Consider the following 26,102-nt stretch of genomic DNA (forward strand, 5'->3'; position numbering starts at 1 on the left):
GAATCCAGGATGGGGTGACGTGACTGCCTCCCACCATGGTCTGTTACCCAGAATCCCTTGCAAACGTAAAAAAATGACAAAAAAAAACACATTTTCCCCACATTTCTGGGATGGAAAGTTCTGGAATCTGCGTGGATCCACAAATTTTCACCCACCCCGCGTTCCCCAAAGTCCTACAAGAAAAATGGTACCTCACTTGTGCGGGTCGGCCTAGTGCCCGCGACAGGAAACGGCGCAAAACGCAACGTGGTCACACCTCAATTTTGCAGTGAAAAATGACCCTTTTTTGGCAAAGTGACTAGCTGTAGTTTTTTAACCCTAGCCCTGCCGGCACCTAGGGAAACCTAGAAAACCTATACATTTTTGAAAACTAGACACCCAGGGGAATCCAGGATGGGGTGACTTGACTGCCTCCCACCATGGTGTGTTACCCCGAATCCCTTGCAAACGTAAAAAAATGACAAAAAAAACACATTTTCCCCTCATTTCTGGGATGGAAAGTTCTGGAATCTGTGTGGATCCACAAATTTCCACCCACCCCGCGATCCCCAAAGTCCTACGAGAAAAATGGTACCTCACTTGTGCGGGTCGGCCTAGTGCCCGCGACAGGAAACGGCGCAAAACGCAACGTGGTCACACCTCAATTTTGCAGTGAAAAATGACCCCTTTTTGGCAAAGTGACTAGCTGTAGTTTTTGAACCCTAGCCCTGCCGGCACCTAGGGAAACCTAGCAAACCTATACATTTTTGAAAACTAGACACCCAGGGGAATCCAGGATGGGGTGACTTGACTGCCTCCCACCATGGTCTGTTACCCAGAATCCCTTGCAAACGTAAAAAAATGACAAAAAAAACACATTTTCCCCACATTTCTGGGATGGAAAGTTCTGGAATCTGTGTGGATCCACAAATTTCCACCCACCCCGCGTTCCCCAAAGTCATACGAGAAAAATGGTACCTCACTTGTGCGGGTCGGCCTAGTGCCCGCTACAGGAAACGGCGCAAAACGCAACGTGGTCACACCTCAATTTGCAGTGAAAAATTACCCTTTTTTGGCAAAGTGACTAGCTGTAGTTTTTGAACCCTAGCCCTGCCGGCACCTAGGGAAACCTAGCAAACCTATACATTTTTGAAAACTAGACACCCAGGGGAATCCAGGATGGGGTGACGTGACTGCCTCCCACCATGGTCTGTTACCCAGAATCCCTTGCAAACGTAAAAAAAAGACAAAAAAAAACACATTTTCCCCACATTTCTGGGATGGAAAGTTCTGGAATCTGCGTGGATCCACAAATTTCCACCCACCCCGCGTTTCCCAAAGTCCTACGAGAAAAATGGTACCTCACTTGTGCGGGTCGGCCTAGTGCCCGCGACAGGAAACGGCGCAAAACGCAACGTGGTCACACCTCAATTTTGCAGTGAAAAATGACCCTTTTTTTGCCAAAGTGACTAGCTGTAGTTTTTGAACCCTAGCCCTGCCGGCATCTAGGGAAATCTAGCAAACCTATACATTTTTGAAAACTAGACACGCATGGGAATCCAGGATGGGGTGACTTGACTGCCTCCCACCATGGTCTGTTACCCAGAATCCCTTGCAAACATAAAAAAATGACAAAAAAAACACATTTTCCCCACATTTCTGGGATGGAAAGTTCTGGAATCTGCGTGGATCCACAAATTTCCACCCACCCCGCGTTCCCCAAAGTCCTACGAGAAAAATGGTACCTCACTTGTGCGGGTCGGCCTAGTGCCCGCGACAGGAAACGGCGCATAACGCAACGTGGTCACACCTCAATTTTGCAGTGAAAAATGACCACTTTTTGGCAAAGTGACTAGCTGTAGTTTTTGAACCCTAGCCCTGCCGGCACCTAGGGAAACCTACCAAACCTATACATTTTTGAAAACTAGACACCCAGGGAAATCCAGGATGGGGTGACTTGACTGCCTCCCACCATGGTCTGTTACCCAGAATCCCTTGCAAACGTAAAAAAATGACAAAAAAAACACATTTTCCCCACATTTCTGGGATGGAAAGTTCTGGAATCTGCGTGGATCCACAAATTTCCACCCACCCGCGTTCCCCAAAGTCCTACGAGAAAAATGGTACCTCACTTGTGCGGGTCAGCCTAGTGCCCGCGACAGGAAACGGCGCAAAACGCAACGTGGTCACACCTCAATTTTGCAGTGAAAAATGACCCTTTTTTGGCAAAGTGACTAGCTGTAGTTTTTTAACCCTAGCCCTGCCGGGACCTAGGGAAACCTAGCAAACCTATACATTTTTGAAAACTAGACACCCAGGGGAATCCAGGATGGGGTGACTTGACTGCCTCCCACCATGGTCTGTTACCCAGAATCCCTTGCAAACGTAAAAAAATGACAAAAAAAACACATTTTCCCCACATTTCTGGGATGGAAAGTTCTGGAATCTGCGTGGATCCACAAATTTCCACCCACCCCGCGTTTCCCAAAGTCCTACGAGAAAAATGGTCCCTCACTTGTGCGGGTCGGCCTAGTGCCCGTGACAGGAAACGGCGCAAAACGCAACGTGGTCACACCTCCATTTTGCAGTGAAAAATGACACCTTTTTGGCAAAGTGACTAGCTGTAGTTTTTGAACCCTAGCCCTGCCGGCACCTAAGGAAACCTAGCAAACCTATACATTTTTGAAAACTAGACACCCAGGGGAATCCAGGATGGGGTGACTTGACTGCCTCCCACCATGGTCTGTTACCCAGAATCCCTTGCAAACGTAAAAAAATGACAAAAAAAACACATTTTCCCCACATTTCTGGGATGGAAAGTTCTGGAATCTGCGTGGATCCACAAATTTCCACCCACCCCGCGTTCCCCAAAGTCCTACGCGAAAAATGGTACCTCACTTGTGCGGGTCGGCCTAGTGCCCGCTACAGGAAACGGCGCAAAACGCAACGTGGTCACACCTCAATTTGCAGTGAAAAATTACCCTTTTTTGGCAAAGTGACTAGCTGTAGTTTTTGAACCCTAGCCCTGCCGGCACCTAGGAAAACCTAGCAAACCTATACATTTTTGAAAACTAGACACCCAGGGGAATCCAGGATGGGGTGACGTGACTGCCTCCCACCATGGTCTGTTACCCAGAATCCCTTGCAAACGTAAAAAAATGACAAAAAAAAACACATTTTCCCCACATTTCTGGGATGGAAAGTTCTGGAATCTGCGTGGATCCACAAATTTCCACCCACCCCGCGTTCCCCAAAGTCCTACAAGAAAAATGGTACCTCACTTGTGCGGGTCGGCCTAGTGCCCGCGACAGGAAACGGCGCAAAACGCAACGTGGTCACACCTCAATTTTGCAGTGAAAAATGACCCTTTTTTGGCAAAGTGACTAGCTGTAGTTTTTTAACCCTAGCCCTGCCGGCACCTAGGGAAACCTAGAAAACCTATACATTTTTGAAAACTAGACACCCAGGGGAATCCAGGATGGGGTGACTTGACTGCCTCCCACCATGGTGTGTTACCCCGAATCCCTTGCAAACGTAAAAAAATGACAAAAAAAACACATTTTCCCCTCATTTCTGGGATGGAAAGTTCTGGAATCTGTGTGGATCCACAAATTTCCACCCACCCCGCGATCCCCAAAGTCCTACGAGAAAAATGGTACCTCACTTGTGCGGGTCGGCCTAGTGCCCGCGACAGGAAACGGCGCAAAACGCAACGTGGTCACACCTCAATTTTGCAGTGAAAAATGACCCCTTTTTGGCAAAGTGACTAGCTGTAGTTTTTGAACCCTAGCCCTGCCGGCACCTAGGGAAACCTAGCAAACCTATACATTTTTGAAAACTAGACACCCAGGGGAATCCAGGATGGGGTGACTTGACTGCCTCCCACCATGGTCTGTTACCCAGAATCCCTTGCAAACGTAAAAAAATGACAAAAAAAACACATTTTCCCCACATTTCTGGGATGGAAAGTTCTGGAATCTGTGTGGATCCACAAATTTCCACCCACCCCGCGTTCCCCAAAGTCATACGAGAAAAATGGTACCTCACTTGTGCGGGTCGGCCTAGTGCCCGCTACAGGAAACGGCGCAAAACGCAACGTGGTCACACCTCAATTTGCAGTGAAAAATTACCCTTTTTTGGCAAAGTGACTAGCTGTAGTTTTTGAACCCTAGCCCTGCCGGCACCTAGGGAAACCTAGCAAACCTATACATTTTTGAAAACTAGACACCCAGGGGAATCCAGGATGGGGTGACGTGACTGCCTCCCACCATGGTCTGTTACCCAGAATCCCTTGCAAACGTAAAAAAAAGACAAAAAAAAACACATTTTCCCCACATTTCTGGGATGGAAAGTTCTGGAATCTGCGTGGATCCACAAATTTCCACCCACCCCGCGTTCCCCAAAGTCCTACAAGAAAAATGGTACCTCACTTGTGCGGGTCGGCCTAGTGCCTGCGACAGGAAACGGCGCAAAACGCAACGTGGTCACACCTCAATTTTGCAGTGAAAAATGACCCTTTTTTGGCAAAGTGACTAGCTGTAGTTTTTTAACCCTAGCCCTGCCGGCACCTAGGGAAACCTAGCAAACCTATACATTTTTGAAAACTAGACACCCAGGGGAATCCAGGATGGGGTGACTTGACTGCCTCCCACCATGGTCTGTTACCCAGAATCCCTTGCAAACGTAAAAAAATGACAAAAAAACACATTTTCCCCACATTTCTGGGATGGAAAGTTCTGGAATCTGCGTGGATCCACAAATTTCCACCCACCCCGGGTTCCCCAAAGTCCTACGAGAAAAATGGTACCTCACTTGTGCGGGTCGGCCTAGTGCCCGCGACAGGAAACGGCGCAATATGCAACGTGGTCACACCTCAATTTTGCAGTGAAAAATGACCCTTTTTTGGCAAAGTGACTAGCTGTAGTTTTTGAACCCTAGCCCTGCCGGCATCTAGGGAAACCTAGCAAACCTATAAATTTTTAAAAACTAGACACGCATGGGAATCCAGGATGGGGTGACTTGACTGCCTCCCACCATGGTCTGTTACCCAGAATCCCTTGCAAACATAAAAAAATGACAAAAAAAACACATTTTCCCCACATTTCTGCAATGGAAAGTTCTGGAATCTGCGTGGATCCACAAATTTCCACCCACCCCGCGTTCCCCAAAGTCCTACGAGAAAAATGGTACCTCACTTGTGCGGGTCGGCCTAGTGCCCGCGACAGGAAACGGCGCAAAACGCAACGTGGTCACACCTTAATTTTGCAGTGAAAAATGACCCCTTTTTGGCAAAGTGACTAGCTGTAGTTTTTGAACCCTAGCCCTGCCGGCACCTAGGGAAACCTATCAAACCTATACATTTTTGAAAACTAGACACCCAGGGAAATCCAGGATGGGGTGACTTGACTGCCTCCCACCATGGTCTGTTACCCAGAATCCCTTGCAAACGTAAAAAAATGACAAAAAAAACACATTTTCCCCACATTTCTGGGATGGAAAGTTCTGGAATCTGCGTGGATCCACAAATTTCCACCCACCCCGCGTTCCCCAAAGTCCTACGAGAAAAATGGTACCTCACTTGTGCGGGTCAGCCTAGTGCCCGCGACAGGAAACGGCGCAAAACGCAACGTGGTCACACCTCAATTTTGCAGTGAAAAATGACCCTTTTTTGGCAAAGTGACTAGCTTTAGTTTTTTAACCCTAGCCCTGCCGGCACCTAGGGAAACCTAGCAAACCTATACATTTTTGAAAACTAGACACCCAGGGGAATCCAGGATGGGGTGACTTGACTGCCTCCCACCATGGTCTGTTACCCAGAATCCCTTGCAAACGTAAAAAAATGACAAAAAAAACAAATTTTCCCCACATTTCTGGGATGGAAAGTTCTGGAATCTGCGTGGATCCACAAATTTCCACCCACCCCGCGTTCCCCAAAGTCCTACGAGAAAAATGGTACCTCACTTGTGCGGGTCGGCCTAGTGCCCGCGACAGGAAACGGCGCAAAACGCAACGTGGTCACACCTCAATTTTGCAGTGAAAATGACCCTTTTTTGGCAAAGTGACTAGCTGTAGTTTTTGAACCCTAGCCCTGCCGGCACCTAGGGAAACCTAGCAAACCTATACATTTTTGAAAACTAGACACCTAGGGGAATCCAGGATGGGGTGACTTGACTGCCTCCCACCATGGTCTGTTACCCAGAATCCCTTGCAAACATAAAAAAATGACAAAAAAAACACATTTTCCCCACATTTCTGGGATGGAAAGTTCTGGAATCTGCGTGGATCCACAAATTTCCACCCACCCCGCGTTCCCCAAAGTCCTACGAGAAAAATGGTACCTCACTTGTGCAGGTCAGCCTAGTGCCCGCGACAGGAAACGGCGCAAAACGCAACGTGGTCACACCTCAATTTTGCAGTGAAAAATGACCCTTTTTTGGCAAAGTGACTAGCTGTAGTTTTTTAACCCTAGCCCTGCCGGCACCTAGGGAAACCTAGCAAACCTATACATTTTTGAAAACTAGACACCCAGGGGAATCCAGGATGGGGTGACTTGACTGCCTCCCACCATGGTCTGTTACCCAGAATCCGTTGCAAACGTAAAAAAATGACAAAAAAAACACATTTTCCCCACATTTATGGGATGGAAAGTTCTGGAATCTGCGTGGATCCACAAATTACCACCCACCCCGGGTTCCCCAAAGTCCTACGAGAAAAATGGTACCTCACTTGTGCGGGTCGGCCTAGTGCCCGCGACAGGAAACGGCGCAAAACGCAACGTGGTCACACCACAATTTTGCAGTGAAAAATGACCCTTTTTTGGCAAAGTGACTAGCTGTAGTTTTTGAACCCTAGCCCTGCCGGCACCTAGGGAAACCTAGCAAACCTATACATTTTTGAAAACTAGACACCCAGGGGAATCCAGGATGGGGTGACTTGACTGCCTCCCACCATGGTCTGTTACCCAGAATCCCTTGCAAACGTAAAAAAATGACCAAAAAAACACATTTTCCCCACATTTCTGGGATGGAAAGTTCTGGAATCTGCGTGGATCCACAAATTTCCACCCACCCCGCGTTCCCCAAAGTCCTTCGAGAAAAATGGTACCTCACTTGTGCGGGTCGGCCTAGTGCCCGCGACAGGAAACGGCGCAAAACGCAACGTGGTCACACCTCAATTTTGCAGTGAAAAATGACCCTTTTTTGGCAAAGTGACTAGCTGTAGTTTTTGAACCCTAGCCCTGCCGGCACCTAGGGAAACCTAGCAAACCTATACATTTTTGAAAACTAGACACCCAGGGGAATCCAGGATGGGGTGACTTGACTGCCTCCCACCATGGTCTGTTACCCAGAATCCCTTGCAAACATAAAAAAATGACAAAAAAAACAAATTTTCCCCACATTTCTGGAATGGAAAGGTCTGGAATCTGCGTGGATCCACAAATTTCCACCCACCCCGCGTTCCCCAAAGTCCTACGAGAAAAATGGTACCTCACTTGTGCGGGTCAGCCTAGTGCCCGCGACAGGAAACGGCGCAAAACGCAACGTGGTCACACCTCCATTTTGCAGTGAAAAATGACCCCTTTTTGGCAAAGTGACTAGCTGTAGTTTTTGAACCCTAGCCCTGCCGGCACCTAGGGAAACTTACCAAACCCACACATTTCTGAAAACTAGATAGCCGGCGGCTTCCAGGGAGGTATGGCTTGCGTGGATCCCCCAACGTTTCCTTACCCAGAATCCCCTGCAAACCTCAATTTTTGCTGAAAAAATCACTTTTTTCACACATTTTGGGGTGGGAAAGTAGTGGCATCACCGGGCTCACACAAATTTACCACCACCCAGCGTTCCCCCAGGTCTCCCGGTAAAAATGGTGCCTCACTTGTGTGGGCGGCCCAAGTACCCGCGGCAGGCAAGGGCCCAAAACGTAGTGAGGCGACATCAAAATGGCCTATCGCAAAACCACCTGGTTTTGCAAGGGGGGTCACTTAGGTTTTTGGCCCGGTGCTCGGCGGCCATCTAGGGAAATCTACCAAACCCACGCATTTCTGAAAACTAGACAGCCGGCGGCTTCCAGGGAGGTATGGCTTGCGTGGATCCCCCAATGTTTCCTTACCCAGAATCCCCTGCAAACCTCAATTTTTGCTGAAAAAATCACTTTTTTTCACACATTTTGGGGTGGGAAAGTAGTGGCATCACCGGGCTCACACAAATTTACCACCACCCAGCGTTCCCCCAGGTCTCCCGGTAAAAATGGTGCCTCACTTGTGTGGGCGGCCCAAGTACCCACGGCAGGCAAGGGCCCAAAACGTAGTGAGACGACATCAAAATGGCCTATCGCAAAACCACCTGGTTTTGCAAGGGGGGTCACTTAGGTTTTTGGCCCGGTGCTCGGCGGCCATCTAGGGAAACCTACCAAACCCACGCATTTCTGAAAACTAGACAGCCGGCGGCTTCCAGGGAGGTATGGCTTGCGTGGATCCCCCAACGTTTCCTTACCCAGAATCCCCTGCAAACCTCAATTTTTGCTGAAAAAATCACTTTTTTCACACATTTTGGGGTGGGAAAGTAGTGGCATCACCGGGCTCACACAAATTTACCACCACCCAGCGTTCCCCCAGGTCTCCCGGTAAAAATGGTGCCTCACTTGTGTGGGCGGCCCAAGTACCCGCGGCAGGCAAGGGCCCAAAACGTAGTGAGGCGACATCAAAATGGCCTATCGCAAAACCACCTGGTTTTGCAAGGGGGGTCACTTAGGTTTTTGGCCCGGTGCTCGGCGGCCATCTAGGGAAACCTACCAAACCCACGCATTTCTGAAAACTAGACAGCCGGCGGCTTCCAGGGAGGTATGGCTTGCGTGGATCCCACAACGTTTCCTTACCCAGAATCCCCTGCAAACCTCAATTTTTGCTGAAAAAATCACTTTTTTCACACATTTTGGGGTGGGAAAGTAGTGGCATCACCGGGCTCACACAAATTTACCACCACCCAGCGTTCCCCCAGGTCTCCCGGTAAAAATGGTGCCTCACTTGTGTGGGAGGCCCAAGTACCCGCGGCAGGCAAGGGCCCAAAACGTAGTGAGGCGACATCAAAATGGCCTATCGCAAAACCACCTGGGTTTGCAAGGGGGGTCACTTAGGTTTTTGGCCCGGTGCTCGGCAGCCATCTAGGAAAACCTACCAAACCCACGCATTTCTGAAAACTAGACACCCGGCGGCTTCCAGGGAGGTATGGCTTGCGTGGATCCCCCAACGTTTCCTTACCCAGAATCCCCTGCAAACCTCAATTTTTGCTGAAAAAATCACTTTTTTCACACATTTTGGGGTGGGAAAGTAGTGGCATCACTGGGCTCACACAAATTTACCACCACCCAGCGTTCCCCCAGGTCTCACGGTAAAAATGGTGCCTCACTTGTGTGGGAGGCCCAAGTACCCGCGGCAGGCAAGGGCCCAAAACGTAGTGATGCGACATTTGTGATGATACTTTCTATATGCCATTTTTTGAGGTGTCGATTGATATTGTTAGCAATTTCAAAAATCGGATTGTGTGGTAGTTCTATGTACCAATCTGTATTTCCTAGTTGACCCAAGACTTCGGTGTCATACTTTTCTTTATCCATTAAAACAGCATTTCCCCCCTTATCAGCTTCTTTAATGATAAGGAAGTTGTCTTCCCCCAGACTCTTAAGTGCTTTTCTTTCATTGTACGTCAGATTGCTCTTATAATGTGATGGCTTTGTTTTCCTCAATTTATCTTCCAAGATATCGAACTCCCTATTAACACTCTTATGAAAGGCATCTATGCTGTTACCACTGGATAACTGTGGAGTCCATCTGGACCTTTCTTTAAGTCCACTACTTACACTTTTATCCGTGCAGCAGTCTAAATCCTGCAACACTTGGTATAATGTTATAGGGTCGCTTTCACTCTCTGTAATGGAAAGTAACATTTTGGAGTCATATCTATCTTGTATTGTAATATCACCACACACTTTGTCTGGAATCCGATCTTCAAGTTGGTGGTATACTAGTCACGAAGGGGAAGGGAACAACAAGGGACCCCTTCCCCTTTGCGAATGTGGGCGCAAATATTTTTAAGAGTGGGCAGTGGTCACATGGACCACTACCTACTCTTCCAAAATTAAAAGAAAACTTTTCATTTTTGTTTTTGAAATGTACCCCATTTTCCTTTAAGATAAAGGGGCTGCATTTCTAAAAAAAAAAGCTTTATTGAAAAACCAAAGACCCCACCAGGCCACCAACCCTGTAATTTTGGGCATTCCTAATCAGTCACAAATTGCGACCTGTCTCATCAATATTGATGAGGCAGGTCCATTTGAGACACACTTGCAATCTTTAACAGTGTTAAACACACTGTTGTACATCGCCGTTTGCACTTCCTAATTGCGAGTCACAAAATGTCTCAATTAGGAACTCGCTAAATGTAGCGATTGTACATGTGGCCTCTAGGGAACTTGCATATATCCTTTTATGAAGATATCTATTGAATTGGAAGGGGTTTTAACCATCAGGCCAGTGCGTCAGTAATATACAGAAGTATGTCAATTATCTTTAGTTGTCATTCTGTAGTTGTAGAATTGACAAGGGGATTGTCGCTCACGAGATCTTTCTTCGGTACAATGAAATATGGGTATGTGAAATTCACTTTGCTGAAGCTAGTAGTTTTTCAAGAATACTTCTATCAAAATTAAACAAGTTTTGTCAGTGAGTAACACATGCTCACGTTTCTTACTTGGCCACTGGCCTTAGATGCCACTGGAATGCATAGCAAGATGTTGCTGTAACTCTTGTGGTCTGGAAGACAGCTCATTTCATCCAGCTCGTTCGATAAGAAGGTCATATGCAACTTCTCGCACAGCCCACTTTGCCACTGGGTTAGACAGATTATAAGAAAGTCAAGTCACCTTTCTCCAGTTTGCTACAGGGAGAGCATGCAGGTGTTGAGAAGCAAACCCAATTCATCTCCTATGCAAGAGGGCATGACTAGGATAACTTTGGGATGAATGTGGATTCCAAAAACAGGGATATTCTTGCTGCCAGCCTTAATAGCGGCATCAATGTGACAGTGAATTGAGTATGACTTGTGACCGCTTCCATGCAATCCCCTAAGAAAGCTTGGCTCTCAAATCATTTGAAATTTCACAAGATTGTATGCCTGCCATCGCGGCCCTACATTACACAAATGCTGATGGAAGGAAGGGTTGCAAATCGTCTAAACATAGGCACTCACTCAGGGTAGTATTCCAACTCATTTGAATAACCCACTTACCCACTCTAGACTAAGGACTGCCTCATGCAAATCAGTACTGATCCTGCTCCTTCTGTGAATAGACCATCCTGAGCTGCTAGGTCTATTCAACGAGGTACAGCTTGGATATATGGCAAACATCTATATAAACCAAGTCAAATTTTTTTGGCGTCTCTTTGCTTTAGGTGATGAAATATGTAAGAAGTTGATCCCATCTCCTGCTTTTCCATTAAAACCGAAGTGTATATCAGTTTCCAACAAACACAAATTATGCAGGAGACCATCAGCAAGATGGAAAGAGAAAAAGGACAAGTTAGTTACAAGACAAACAATGGGCAACTCATATAAAGATATGGCATAGCAAAATTGTGATAAGGCACAGAATGACCCCAATGTGCTGGACATGACAAGCATGTGCTAGCCAGTACTCTTATCTCAATCCGCTCAAAGTGCCGTTATAATAGGTGAAGGATAAGTAACACTCAATGGCAGGAGTGTGTTACAGAAGTGAAATGGAGCAGTTCTTTGGCAGAAGATGCAATGTTAACTGTTGGCTTGGCCTTTATTATGAATGCTTAAAAAATACATGTTATGTTATGTTATGTTATGTTATGTTATGTTATGTTATGTTATGTTATGTTATGTTATGTTATGTTATGTTATGCTCTGTTATCTTTATGTGATGCTTGGTCAATGGAAAGATGCTTGTCAAAGTATTGTTACAACTGTCCTTGTTGTTTAGGGAGAAGCTTATGCTACCCTATTTTCAGAGAAAGTGTGTTGTAAATTGTTTATCTAGCACATTTAGGCATGACAAATGAACACAAGATGGGTCAGATAATCCTGATGGTGGCGTAATATGGAAAGGAATGTAATCTATGTGGCAATTTGTATAGTTTAAAGAAGATAAGTGCAGGACAAACCACATGGTGTTTTACAACATCACCTCTTTCTCCTCCACCTACGAAAAAATCGAATCCAGAATATTAAGTACCAGCATGTTATCAAGGTAAGTATAACATTGTCAAATCTAATGAGAACATAGCAAGTCGTTTTGAATATAGTAAGATCAATATTGTGATCATACTGCCTCATTCCTCGCACCACAACTGGAAGATGCAGGTTTGAGGTTCTGTTGTTTACTATTTTCAGGATGGCTGTAGAAGTATGGAAATAATGGATGTAGAAGTCAGAAGAAGTTGTTCAGAAATGCAGGGAAAGAATGTGATCCAGTAGCGGCCTGTGTGCTTGACGAGCAGTTGGACGGGCGGAGGGGAGTGTGGGTGTCAAGGTAGATAGGGGCCATAAGGGTCACGGGTGAAAAAAGTAATAAAAAAACGTACCTGCAGCCGTCCCAGTCATGCTCTTCTGCTCCTCTCACCGCAGGAATGCACAAGCTCTCAGAATGCCCTGCAGCCAATCCTGAAGCTGCTCTCATACATGAGAGCAGCTTCAGGATAGGTCTGAGTGCCCTTTATTTGCGCTCCAGGACAGACTGTGAGTCTGTGCCTGCTCTCCTCAACTCAGCTACGTTACAGAGAGATTTCACTGCGCATGACGGTTTGGCCGGCCTGCCAAACCGGTGATGGGAGTGCACTACCGCTCCCCTCAAAGCCTGTCACTCCCAGTTCCTGCCACCAAGACTCGGCAGTCAGCGGGAAAGGAAAAATTAGTGTTAAGTATCTTTTTTCTTCCCCGATGTTCCTGGGGGGAGGGGCCACGTTCCTCCACCACAGAGCAAGAGCAGCCGTTGATGTGATTGATTAATACATTAAGTACATTTGATTAAAGGAGATGCTCTATAAATAATGGGGCAGATTTATGAGCCCCTTGCGCCACTTTTGCGTCACTTTTCCCATGTTAAAAGTGACGCAAAAGTGGCGCAAGGGGCTCATAAATCTGCCCCATGATGTTTTTGCTTGATTCTGGACAATGATGGAAAGCGGAGACAGATAATAAGGTGAACAATGGGCAGGAAGTAGAGACGCACATGAAAGGTCATGCTGGTGTAGTGCTGGCTCGTAGAAGTGATTATATTTCTCTTGTTTCAAAAAGGAACAAGGAGTGTGTTGAATGGCTTTGAGCATTAGTATTACATTCACTGATCTTTTGGTTGTTTTGGGGGCGGTGTATTGTTTGAATGGATGGGCATTTTCATTTGCTCTGTGTTTGTTTTCTGTAAAGAGGATGGAGTGTTCTGTCCTCTCTGTATAGATAAGTAGGTAATTTTCTCTATGCCCTGAGGTTTGCTTATTGCTAGGATGGAACTGTAGTATGAAATAGTAAAGAAAAGTCCAGTTGCAGAGGTCTCTCATTTCTGTAAACTGTGGCCCGACTGAGTTGATTAATTTGGCCCAATAAAGTACACTGGGTCCAATGATCACATGTGTGTATCTAGCAAACGCTTTTTCATTTTATTGGTCTCAAACAGAAATAGTGTTGCAATAAATCAGTGTGTCTGTAGTTCATTGTCATATATGCAGTTTATTATAGTGCACCCGATTATTACTGATTTTATGCACATAATCAGGCAATGTTAGCAACTGCTTACCTGGCAGGTAAATAATGAATGTCTGCTGCTATTTACAAGGCTGCTGCCTAAATAGCAGAGATTATGCACTCTTTTACCAGCAGCAATGTAAATAGATAGCAAATGTTATTACTTTCCCAGCTGTCCAGGGTGAGCCGTGCATCTGGAGTTCAGTGAAGCTGTGAGCTCCAATGCAAGGTCTTTCGTCAGAAAAGTGTTGCGAGTAGCGATTCAGATAAGGTGGTCAACAGGGATTGAGATGCAAAGTCCTGGGTCATCATCTAGGATGCCATAGAAGGCTTGCATCTAAAGGGGCTGAAAATTCGTTACCTCCTAACTCAATGGCTTGTGACACCAACTGCAGACATAGGAATCAATAAATTCCATTTGGAATTGGAAAGGGGAAAGGGAACACCTTTCATGCTCCATCATATTTGCAGTCAAAATTATTTTAAAAATCTATTTATTATTCAAAAGAATTTTGTTATTCGTAAAAGGGGTTTTGTGCATATTAATAGGCACTTTGTGGTCACAAACCCTGTGATTTTGCTACCTGAGTGGGTGCATTTTGAGCTAAGAAAATTGATCTAAATGTTGGTTTATGTTCCCTATGTAATTCCGCATCCTGTTGCTGCAATTCTGGGTAATTATGCTACAGCAAATTATGTACGTTACTCCACCCGTATTTATAGGTTTAAAAGTCCGACATCTTTTAAATATTCTAAGTTATTTTGACAGACATGCCACCAAATGCCACTTCATCGCACCATGGGCAAAGATACGATGACTTGGGACTCCCTTTTTGGAGCTGTCTTATACTCCACCAATGCTCCTATTGCCTAAAGATTACCTGCAGAGATGGCTATTGATAGGGATGATTAGAACCACTAAAATAGAAGTTGAAGCTGTTCTCTTGTCTACAGCTATGTGCTCTCTCTCTCACTCACAAAGCCATGAGAATACACCAGGGCCAGTTATAGGATCACCAAAAGGCTCCCTGTTATCAGAGCACCTCTTTTTCTGCATCAAATCAGTGCACTCAATTAAGCAATTCAAACTAAAAAATCTAATAACAATGATTTGTAAAAGTAACTGTCTTATAATCTCATGATGGAAGGAAGAAAAATAGTGGGCCTGATGTAGAATTTAGGTGACAGAGTTAACTATATTTGGATGGTGAAGGAAAATACCACAACCATCCTAAGGGACCTTCGCCCACCAAATTTTGGGTTGTCTGCTGCCCCTGTGGATAACTCTCTACATTGACAGGAACTGTTGTCATGGTGGTTCCTCTCTATGCAGGAAAGGTTTTGTGGACAATACTGTCAGACTTTACAAATGTTTTTCACAAACAAACTCCCAAAGCAGAGTTTGTTTTTGCAAAATAAAAATGAATGATCCCCATACACTGAGAACTTTCTTCAGGGTGTTGGGGTCATTAGGTTTTTGTAGCCAGCTTCTAGCCTAAATGGGGGGTCAGTGTTAAGCTGGTTGTAGTTTCCTTGGTTGTAATTGCATGACATACTGAGGGTTCCGACATTGGCTTGGGGATGGAATGTATATGTTCAAACGGTAGAATGTTTGTCCTGCTTTTCCCTGGAAGCTGTTTAGATGAGCGGTAATAAACACCACTTCTCTACCTTCAATGTGTGTTGGTGGTCACCTCAATTGGCAACGAAATTGGATTCACCGCTCATCTCGATACCCATGTGTGCAGAACTTAAGATTTGACGGAGTGTACTATTTGTTTTGCGTGATGATTGATGCTGGATGTCGCTGCTAATGGACATTCTGACTCGGCTATCAGGGTCACAGTCCAGGCTCTAGGATAATTATTTTTTTTAAAGGAAATAACGACAAGCAGCTCTATGCCAACAAGCCTTTGTGATCGACATTGACGAAGAAAGGAACGGCATATTACCTGCGGCATTCCTGATATTGAGTTGGCAAGTCACTCTTCGATGCGTCCCAGAGCTGAGGAGGTTGTGGTTTGGAAGATCCTTGCTTGGAGGTAGGCGGAGATTCACCTATCTGGTCCACGGTCGATGATGGTGGGTCTGTCCGCAGTTGGATTCGTGTGGAGGAGCTGACGGTGATTGTTGGAAGGCGGAGCTCTTTCTTCCAGCTCGGCATTCCCACAAATGATGACACAGTAGAATGCTCATGAGGTATTGGTGTTCCGGCAGCGTAAGCGTCAGCGTCATCAGTGTGTTCTTCTCCTCTGCGTGCTGCAGCTGATCAAGCCGGCTGCGTGGATAATCACGTGGGAGTTTCCTTGGTGATTACAGCGGCAAGGTTGTCAGTTTCATTGGTGATTACGGCGGCAAGTTTGTCACGCCGATCGAGGACTCCTTCAGTGTTCACATCCAACTTGTGGGTTTTGGGACGGTCCTGCTTGGTCTACGCTCTAATGTTTGCCAATTTACATTGATTTTTCGCCAAGGTACTTTTCTATTATTCAACGGGTTGTTTTTTCCTTCCATTTGAAAAAAGCCAAGCATTTGCAATGCAATAGGTCTCGCATTTACAGGAGTTTGAGCTATTCGCATTGTAAATTACAATGTCTTTTATTTATGTTTTGGTTTTTAAAAGGCATTGTTATTTGCAATGCTAGTAGCTTAAACTTTCGCAAATGCGAAACCTATTGCATTGCAAATGCTTGTTTATGCTTCTGAAGCTGTTGGTGAGAGGGGTTCACCAATGGCCCCCAACAGCCAGACCCAATCTAGAGTTACACGGGGGGCTATTGAGAGGGGTATTTAATACAGTCGATGTCTACACACACAGACACAGTGGTCATCTTCAAACCCTGTACATTGGGGGTCCAGCCATTCTACAGATGCGTGCCAGAAGGCCACACAGTAACGCCACTGTCCAGGAGGGGAAATCCACCACCCTGCCGAGGTCAGGGAGCTCAGGGATGTTTCCGTATGCACAGTAAACTTTCAAAAGTTACAGAACGTGCATTCACACAACCTTAAAGACATACCGATGGTCTGTGCGAAACGTCTCGGACATGTTGTTGAGCAAAAAAACTCTAATAAATGGCTAATTCCATGGAAATATGAGAACTGTATTTATAGGCAGATAAAGCACATGATCTCCCACAGTTTGATATGTCTGTGATTACTTCACCCATGCTTCCCACATACCTGTCCACTCCCCATATCTATCACATGTGTGAACTTCGAGCAGTTCTGAATGTCCTGCCCTAACACTTTCCATTCTGAGGCTCGGAGTTTTAGGACTGTGCCTAGATGCTGCTCACACCAGGGGGCCGTCTTGCACACAGTGCTGGGTGGGGGTCTCCGTGCGTGCCCCCAGGGCACTGCTGTAGTACACAAGGGACTCCCAGTAATGAAGGGGCCATGCCGCCGCTGCCTCTCACGCCCCCTCATTACTCCTGGTGCTCTCAGCCCAAACAGCAAATTAGTGAGAGGGCCTGGAGCCACCCACCGCGCATGAAGAGCAAAAACAGAGGGGGAGCTGCGCACGAGGAACGGGGAACATGCGCGTTCTTGGACTCTTCCCACAGGCACGCAACATGGGCGGGCGGAGGGATGGACACGTGAGCTGATGAATGAATGGATGGATGAACGGCGGTGCATGCTTTAATAGATGAGTGGCAGGAAGGATAAGTGGATGGATGAGTGGCGGGAAGGATGAGACAATGGATGAGTGGGTGGATGAGTAGGTGGGCGGCTAGAGGGAGGGACAAGGGAGCAGATGGATGACGAGATCAGCGGGCGCCTGCTTTGATAGATGAGTGGGTGGCTGGAAGAGCGGGTGGAGGAATGGTCGAGTGGGCAGATGGGTGGATGAATGAGAGATTGGTAGGTGCATGTGTAGATAGATGAGCGGGTGGATTAGTGACTGGGTGTTCTGATTGGTTAGATGACTGGTTGAATTTGATTCATCTCCCTCAAGTGCATCAAAGCAGCCGTGTGGTGAGGTTATCGCGCAGCGTGTTTGTTTAAAGACCCGATTCAGCTGGACAAGAACACAGAGGTCTGAGGTGTGACCTAGAGCAGGGGTGTGCCACATTTGCCTAAGAAGACTCGATCGATGCCACATTTTTAGAACCACCAACTACATAAATGGCTCCTTCTCATTTGAATGAATTCTCCAGACCCGTGTACCCATTGGACGCAGCGCCCACGCAGAGACGGGGCAACATTACAGGACAAGAAAAGGGTGCAGCCTGTGTGCCTTGTGCTGCGTACAGTGCAGTCTTTCCTGTTTTTGTGATCGGCACTTCTGCGAGCCTAGGGGGTGTTTACTGTATGCCTTCACTTGCTTAACTTTTCGTTAAATAATATATGCACTATATTTCTAAGTGTTATCTTTGAGTTCTATGAACGACCCTGCATCAAATTCCCCGCTCTAATCGCTAGTTCTAAAGGTCACTGGTTTGCAGAGGATGGGTCAATATATAGAAATACAGCTGAATCAAAGTTCACAATTTTAGAAATATCTACAAATAGCACTGAAGGAGTTATCGGCACATGTGATTTGGGATATGACAATAACAACAACATCCTTAAAGTAAGCGGAAAAAAAAATTGTCGCACCAGGCGCTTCTGACTCTAAAGCCCATCCTGACCTAACGCATGTAGCTGTATCAAGGAAAGCAATGTGTAATATAAGTTTCCCTGAAATAATAATAATACTCAGTGCGTCTATTTTAGAGAAGATACAGAGGAGTAGAGTAATGGGTGCTTGCAATATCACTGCAAATAAGGGCAGGGGACAGGCAACAGCCTGACCCACTCTGGCAGGAGGTGACGCCGGGATGGCGAAGACAGGCAGAATAAATATAAGTGCTTTGCCCCTTGGTTTGGCCCCCTCACCCCAAAGGGAGGGGATTGTGGCTGGACCGGGGGCCTTAGTGGAGGCCACCCCCCCGGGAGCAGAACCCGGGCTGCTGGAAAGGGTAGGGGTAAGGGAAGCATAGGCAGGACGTTACTGGACAGCAGATTAGGACATGATAGGACAGGATAGAGGCATGGAGGAAGGAAAGAAAGTAAAGGAGAGGCATTCATGGAGGGAGGAAGGGAAGCATGGGAGGGATAGAGTCATGAGGGAGGAAAGGAAGCAAAAGAGAGAAAGAGCCATGGAGAAGGAGATAAAGTAAAGAAGAGAGACATTCATGGGTGAGGAAGGAAAGGAAGGGGGGGTCAGAGACATAGAGGAAGTAAATGAAATGCAGGTGAGATAGAGGGAATGAGGGTGGAAAGTAAGCAAGACATGGGTAAAGGCTTGGAGGAAGGAAAATAAGTAAGGAAGACAAAACAAGCGGCCGCAAAAGTGAATGTAATCGCGATCAAACATCAAAGCGGCCGTGCGGCCGCGAAAGTGAAAGCAAATGGTGTGCAGGCTGTCAAATGGTGCGCGCGCCCGGCGCACATGCACTGTATTTGGAGGCCTGAAAGCACTCGTTTGCACTTCCAGATCCCCCATTTACAAAAGCTCTCGCGAGAGCAGCGCTAAAGCGCTGGCTCAGGCGAGACCTAAAAAGGAGAGTCTTCAATCCAGCAGACACATTAATAACGTTGGAGCGCCATCTGGTGGAATATGTTTTTTGTTATTTTTTTTTCTTGTCTCTATCTTAAAAAAAGGGGTAAAAGACTAATTCCAAGTATTGGGTACACAGTGACAGTCAATATTTCTGGTTATATCACAAAATTTGAGCAAATCTTGAAATGAATAGGTGTCATAGTTAATGAAGGGAAAATTATAAGTGTACAATAGTTGGGAAAGGTTAAGTGTAGATATTTACTCCACGTGTTGGTAATTAGTTCTACTTGCACGGGCTAACCATGCAGAGTGTACAAGCACCTTCTCCTTTACTACAGCTTCCAGGGGATCCGCCAGTGGAGTGGAAAGTGTGGTACAGGGCATTCACTGAATATCTAGGGGCCATCGGTGGCCTTAGATTTAGCGCTGAACGCAAGAGGTTCATCCTTGAACACAACCTAGGTTTTGAGGGTCAGGCTGTGTTAGAGCATTTACCTTTACCAGTAGTGGCTGAGGGTGATGAACCTTTGAATGAATTTGATCAAGCTATTTCTATGCTAGAAAAACAATTTGATGTTGAGAAGAGTTTGGTAGTAGCTAGGCACAAATTCTTTACAAGAGAACAACAAGCTTCAGAAAGCATTGTGTCATATGTAGCTTCATTACGTATTTTAGCTTCTGAATGTGAGTTTGAAAACTTTACGTCTCAACTTATCAGGGACCAAATTGTTGTAAGATGTAGAGATAAAAAAGTACAACAGAAGTTATTAACTTTAAAAAATCCTTCTCTGGAAGAAACAGTCTCTATAGTCAAAAGCATTGAATTATCTCAGACGTCTTTAAATGAGCTTAGATCAGACAAGTCAAGTATTGGTGTTGTTAATGAAGGGAAAAATGTGTTGGAGAGGAATAGTGGGTCTGAGAAAAACAGTAATGAGATGAAAGGAAAACTGTCTGTAGTAAGACAAGATAAGAAACAGTCTTATGTTCAAAAGAAAAATGTGTGTCCCAAATGTGGTTTTCCTGTGCATTTTCCCAATTCACGAATTTGCCCTGCCAGAAATGCTTCTTGTAGAAATTGTGGGAAGCTGGGTCATTTTGCAAAAGTGTGCACTGCTAAGAGGAATATAAATGTTGTATGGGAAGAAAATGACAAAGTGCAAAGTGACACAGAAGTGGTAAGTTCCATGAGGGATTTAATGTTAGTGGCCAAAGACGATTGTGAGGAGTGTGCAGATCCCATTGTTGATATTTTAGTTGATGGGAAAAGTTTGAAATTGCTTGCTGATTCAGGGGCACGTATGACGATGATCACTGAAGAGTTGTTTGAGTCTGTGTGGGGTGATAAGCACCTTGAACCACCTGACAGAAGTCCTGTGTCATATGAAGGAAGGAAGATTCAACTTAAGGGTTTTTTTGAAACCACATTAGTTTTCAAAGAGAGATCCATTACTGGGAAGATTTATGTGGCCATAAAGGGGTTAAACATATTAGGGTGGTACCACCAAGGTTTATTCGGGATGACCCTTAGACCTGGCACAAAAGAACCAGCCTCCATTGTCAATGAGCTAACATGTCATGATGAACCTTCCAATTGGGGAAGTACATTTCCAAATGTTTTCAGTGACACACTTGGTTTAATCAAGGGTTTTAAACACCTTATTAAAGTAAAAGAGGGAGCTATTCCAATTAAACATAAATTGCGGAATGTACCCTTGAGTGTTAGAGAGGACTTATTGAAAGAGTTGGAGAAGATGTGCGAAACAAGCGTGATTGAGCCCATCGAGTCATCTCTTTGGCTGAGTCCATTAGTGGCCACAAGGAAAAAAAATGGGAATCTTAGAGTCTGCATTGATTTACGCTGTCTAAACAAAAATATATGGGTGGATTCACACACTCTACCCCGCATTGATGATATAGTAGCCAAGTTCCAAGGGTTCAAATGGTTTTCAAAGATAGATCTATCCTCGGCTTATCATCAAGTTGAACTGGATCCTTCGTCCAAACATCTGACAGCTTTTGTTTCCCCATCTGGGACTTTCCAATTCAGAAGGATGCCATTTGGGCTAGCTTCGGCGGCTTCTGTGTTCCAACGCATTATGGAAAAAGTTTTAGGGGGAGTCAAAAACATGGTTGTCTTCCAAGACGACATTTTAGTGGCGGGATTGTGCAAATCATTACATGACAAAAGCTTGAAAGAGGTTTTAAATAGACTACAAGAAAAGGGTATAGTCGGTAACCTGAGCAAGTGTCTTTTTTGTGTGGAATCCATTGACTATCTAGGACATTGCATATCGGGTAAGGGTATTCTTCCTAGAGTAGGTCTGATTGAGTCTATTGTCAAAGTTCCATCTCCCAAACCTAAAGAGCAGGTCTCTTCTTTCTTAGGGATGTGTGAGTTTTATTCAAAATTCATTTCTAATTTTCCAGCCAGAACAACTCACTTACGTGAACTCTTGAACAGAGGATCGGTGTTTGTATGGGATCAAAGATGTCAAACTGATTTCGATAATATCAAGTATGAACTTGGTGCTTGCAAAATTTTGACTCTGTTTGACCCTTCTTTAGAATCTGTTGTATCGGTGGATGCAAGTCTTGATGGTCTCGGTGGTATGTTGACTCAAATGGAGGGTAATGTTGAACATACGGTTGGTTTCATTTCTCGATCATTACGTCCCAGTGAAAAAAACTATTCGGTTATTGAAAGAGAGCTTCTTGCTTGTTGTTGGGCAATTGAAAGGTTTAAAAGTTTTCTTTGGGGTAGATCTTTCAAGCTACTGACGGATCTAAAACCTCTTATTCCCATTCTCAATGGTGTTGTAGTGAAAGACCATACTCCCAGGATTACTAGATTGAGTTCAAAACTCCTGCAATATAATTTTGTTGTTGAACACATTCCTGGGGGAAAAAACATAAGACCTGATCTCCTTTCTAGACTACCGTTACCGGAAGGGAGGAAGGAAGTCACTGGAGATGAGGATGAGGAATGTTTGATTGCAAGTATTGATGCGTGCAAAAGGGGTGCTTCAAGGAGGAAGAGTGGTTTGACGCTTTGCATTCTGATTCTGTCCTCAAAGAGGTGCGAAAAAACATTATTAATGGTTGGCCAAAGGAAAAACACTTGGATAGTGAAGTGCAACCTTTTTCGAAAGTGGCTGATGAATTGTCCCTAGAAGGGGGTGAGATGATTCTACGTGGTGATAGATTTGTACCTCCTGCAAGTTTGAGAGATCGTATAATTATGGCTGGACATGAAGGTCATCTGGGTCAAACTTGCACCAAAAGTAGAATTCGGTCGATTTACTGGTGGCCTTCTATGGATCGTCATATTGAAAAGATGGTTGAGAGTTGTTTAACTTGTTGTACAAGTGACAAAGTTATCAAGACTTACCGGCTGGGCCATGGATGAAACTGGCGCTGGATTTCATTGGGCCGTTTAATGCTTTGCCCAACAAATTTAGGTTTGCCTTGGTTGTTGTAGATTACTATAGTAAATGGTGGGAGGTTTGTTTCATGACTGATCCTAACACGAATGAAGTTATCAAGTTTCTAGGAAGTCTGTTTGCTAGAGAAGGTTTTCCTAAGGAGTTAGTGTCAGACAATGGAGTACAGTTTGTTTCCAAAGAAATGTCAAGTTTTTTAAATCAGTCTGGTATTAGCCATTGGCAAGTTGCTCTTTATCACCCTCAAGGAAATGGTTTCATTGAGCGCATGAATCGTATATTGGTGGATTGCGTGCAATGGGCGATTTCCGGTAATATTGATATTAAAGGAGCTGTGCAGAGTATGTTGTGGGCTCATCGCACCACACCGGGTGCTGAGGTTGGGAAAAGTCCTTTTGAGCTATTGAGAGGGAGAGTTGCTACTTTCAGCATGTGTCCAGCATGGATGAGACAGTGGGGATTATTGTCTAGATCCTCCTTGCCCTGGTCCTCTTAGCTCTTATTCTGCTTGCTCCAGTTTCCTGGCCATCTCCTTTTGAGTCACAAGTTCTGGTTACCTCACTCTTCTTCACTCTCACTCTGGTTTGCCTAACACTGGTATTTCTATTCCTGGTCCTCACCATTTGTGCTCTCCTCCTGGTTATGATCCCACTAGATGTGATGCTTTTGTTTCTGGTCCTCCTTGTTTGGGTCTTTGTATGACTAATCCTCTTGGTTCTGGTCCTCCTGGGCCATCATGGTCCTTCCAGACTCCATTTCCCTAAGCTCATCCTCTCCCTTCCTCATTCATTGCCTAATGCCCCCGTGACCCAGTCCTTCTGATTCCTCTGATCCTACTTATCTTATACCTAATACATCAATTTCTGATCATGTTGGTACCCTCGGACCACTTGGCATCTCTCGTCCTGGTCCTCTTAGACCTTGCCCTCTTACCCTTGTCTCCCTAGTTTGGGTCATCATGATCCTGTGCATTGTCCTAATGGTGTTTCTGGCACTGCAATCAATGATCTGGGTCATTTTGGTCCTCGTTCTCTTTGTCTGGGTCCTTCTGAGCCTCAGGCCCTTTGACCTCCTGGACATCTAGGTCTAATACCCTTTGTCTTTCTCGCTCTGGTCCTCCTGGTCTTCTTCACTCTTGTTTTGCTATCCCTAGGCCCTATTCTTTCTGCTCCATGGTGCACTCTAGGCCCTGGTCCTATGATCATGGTCTACCTGGCACTCCTAGGCACTGTCAGTGAAACGGCTCTCCCACCCTCGCAGCTCCACCATTAAGTGAGGCCTCTCTGAGCCCTGCACTCCCGTAGTGTTGGTGTTCGAGGCCCTCCTCCACCCGCAGGTTATGCCTGCACCTCATCTCTGGTGGTCCAGAGGACCTCTGACTCCTCTCTCTCTCGCTCCGCTTCTGCCCCTTTCTGCTGAGTTTTTCACACTTTCAGCTCTTCTCACCCTTTCACTCTCTTTAGCACTTTTCTTTTGCTTTCTGCTCCGTTTCACCCTCTGACTCCTCTCTCTCGCTCCGCTTCTGCCCCTTTCTGCTACATTTTTCACCCTTCAGCTTTTCTCACCCTTTCACTCTCTTTAGCACTCACTTTGTACTCTTTATATTTTTTTTCCTTTTCTTTTTCACTCTTTTTACCCTTTTCCTCTTCTTCCATTGCCTGCTTTTTCCCCCTGTTTTTTCCGATGCTGCTGCCCCCGCAGCCCCTCCCCACCAGCGCGACCAGCCCGAGCCAGTTCCCCTCCCTGCTCCTGCCTCCCAGCTGTCCATCCCTCCCCGACCCCTACTTAATGGTGGCCGCTGTGCGGCCACGCAGCAAGCGCGCTGTTGGTGTGCCGAAGGCGTGCCAAAAGCAAGCCCGTCTGTGCCCATCTGTGACCCGACCACGACCAGCGCCAGGAACCCTGGACCTCTGCACGGTCAACGCTACAACCCAGCGGCACTCCACGCACTCAACCCAGCCGACACCTACGGACCCTTCAGCTGTCACAGCTGCCGGCACACCTGCAGCACCGCCAGGAACACGGACCCAGCACAACCGGCCTGCAAGAACACTACCGAACCGAAGACCCTGCAATGCATCCTCCTCAACGTCCGATCACTCCACAAACAAGCCACCAAGATCTGGGACCTCCTCGACAGCACCACCCGGACGCAGCATTCTTCACCGATACCTGGACCAACACCACCTCGGGACCGGATATCGCCATTTCCCAAGGATACAAGATCTCTCAGAAGGACCGCCCCACCCGCCCAGTAGAAGGAATCGCCATTGTCCACAAATCCACCCTCCAGCTGAGCACACTCTCCGATGAGCCCACAGACCTGATGGAACACCTACACTTCAAGATACAGGCCAGCCCTACCACCACCCTCCGAGGAACTCTCATCTACCGACCCCCTGGACCGCACGGGCCTTTCACCAACTCCATCACGGATATCATCTACCCCCAAGCCATCACATCCACCACCTACACCCTGCTGGGAGACTTCAACTTCCACCTCGACAACCAACTAGACCCCAACACCACATACCTCCTGGACAACCTCCACAACATTTGACTAAGCCAGATCGTGACTGAACCCACGCACTCAGCAGGACAGACCCTTGACCCCCTCTTCACAACAGGAAACTCCATCACTTTCAGCCACACCGCCGGATTCCCGTGGACAGAATACCGATACGTCCACTTCACCTTTAGAACACCCACCATCCACAGACACCAGCACCTGCTCCCATGAAGAAACTGGACCAAAATCACCAACGACCAACTCACCTCCTCACTCAGTAACTCCACACCAACCACCGCGGAAGACGATGACCACAACACTGCAGCCCGAACTCTGCACAGATGGATCTCCGATGGCGCCAACACCATAGCCCCCTCAAGAAGAACAACAACACATACGCCAAGAAAGCCAGAGGGTTTACCACCAAACTTCAAGAGTCCAGATGCACATGCCGCCCCTTAGAAAAGGCCTGGAGGAACTCCAAATCCACAGAAGACCACAACAACTTCAGAGCCGCCACCAACGCCCAACTCATCAGAAAAACTAGGAAAAAAGCTATTGAAGACAGAATCTCCACACACGACCACAACAGCAAAGAACTCTTCAGCATCATCAAGGAGTTCACCCAACCCACCAGCTAGTCTACTGACATTCCTCCCTCACAAGACCACTGCAACAAACTCAGCACCTTCTTCCACCACAAAATCAAGAACAACTTCAACAAAGACAACCAACACACTGAACCCTCACAAGCCACCCCGACACCCTGTAGCCAACGATTGACAACTGGGCAGCCCTCACCCCCGAAGACACACTGAAGACGATGACTCAATCCACTCTGGGGCCCCCACGGACCCCTGCCT

Source organism: Triturus cristatus, chromosome 1_1, assembly GCF_964204655.1.
Source record: "Triturus cristatus chromosome 1_1, aTriCri1.1, whole genome shotgun sequence".
NCBI lineage: Eukaryota > Metazoa > Chordata > Amphibia > Caudata > Salamandridae > Triturus > Triturus cristatus.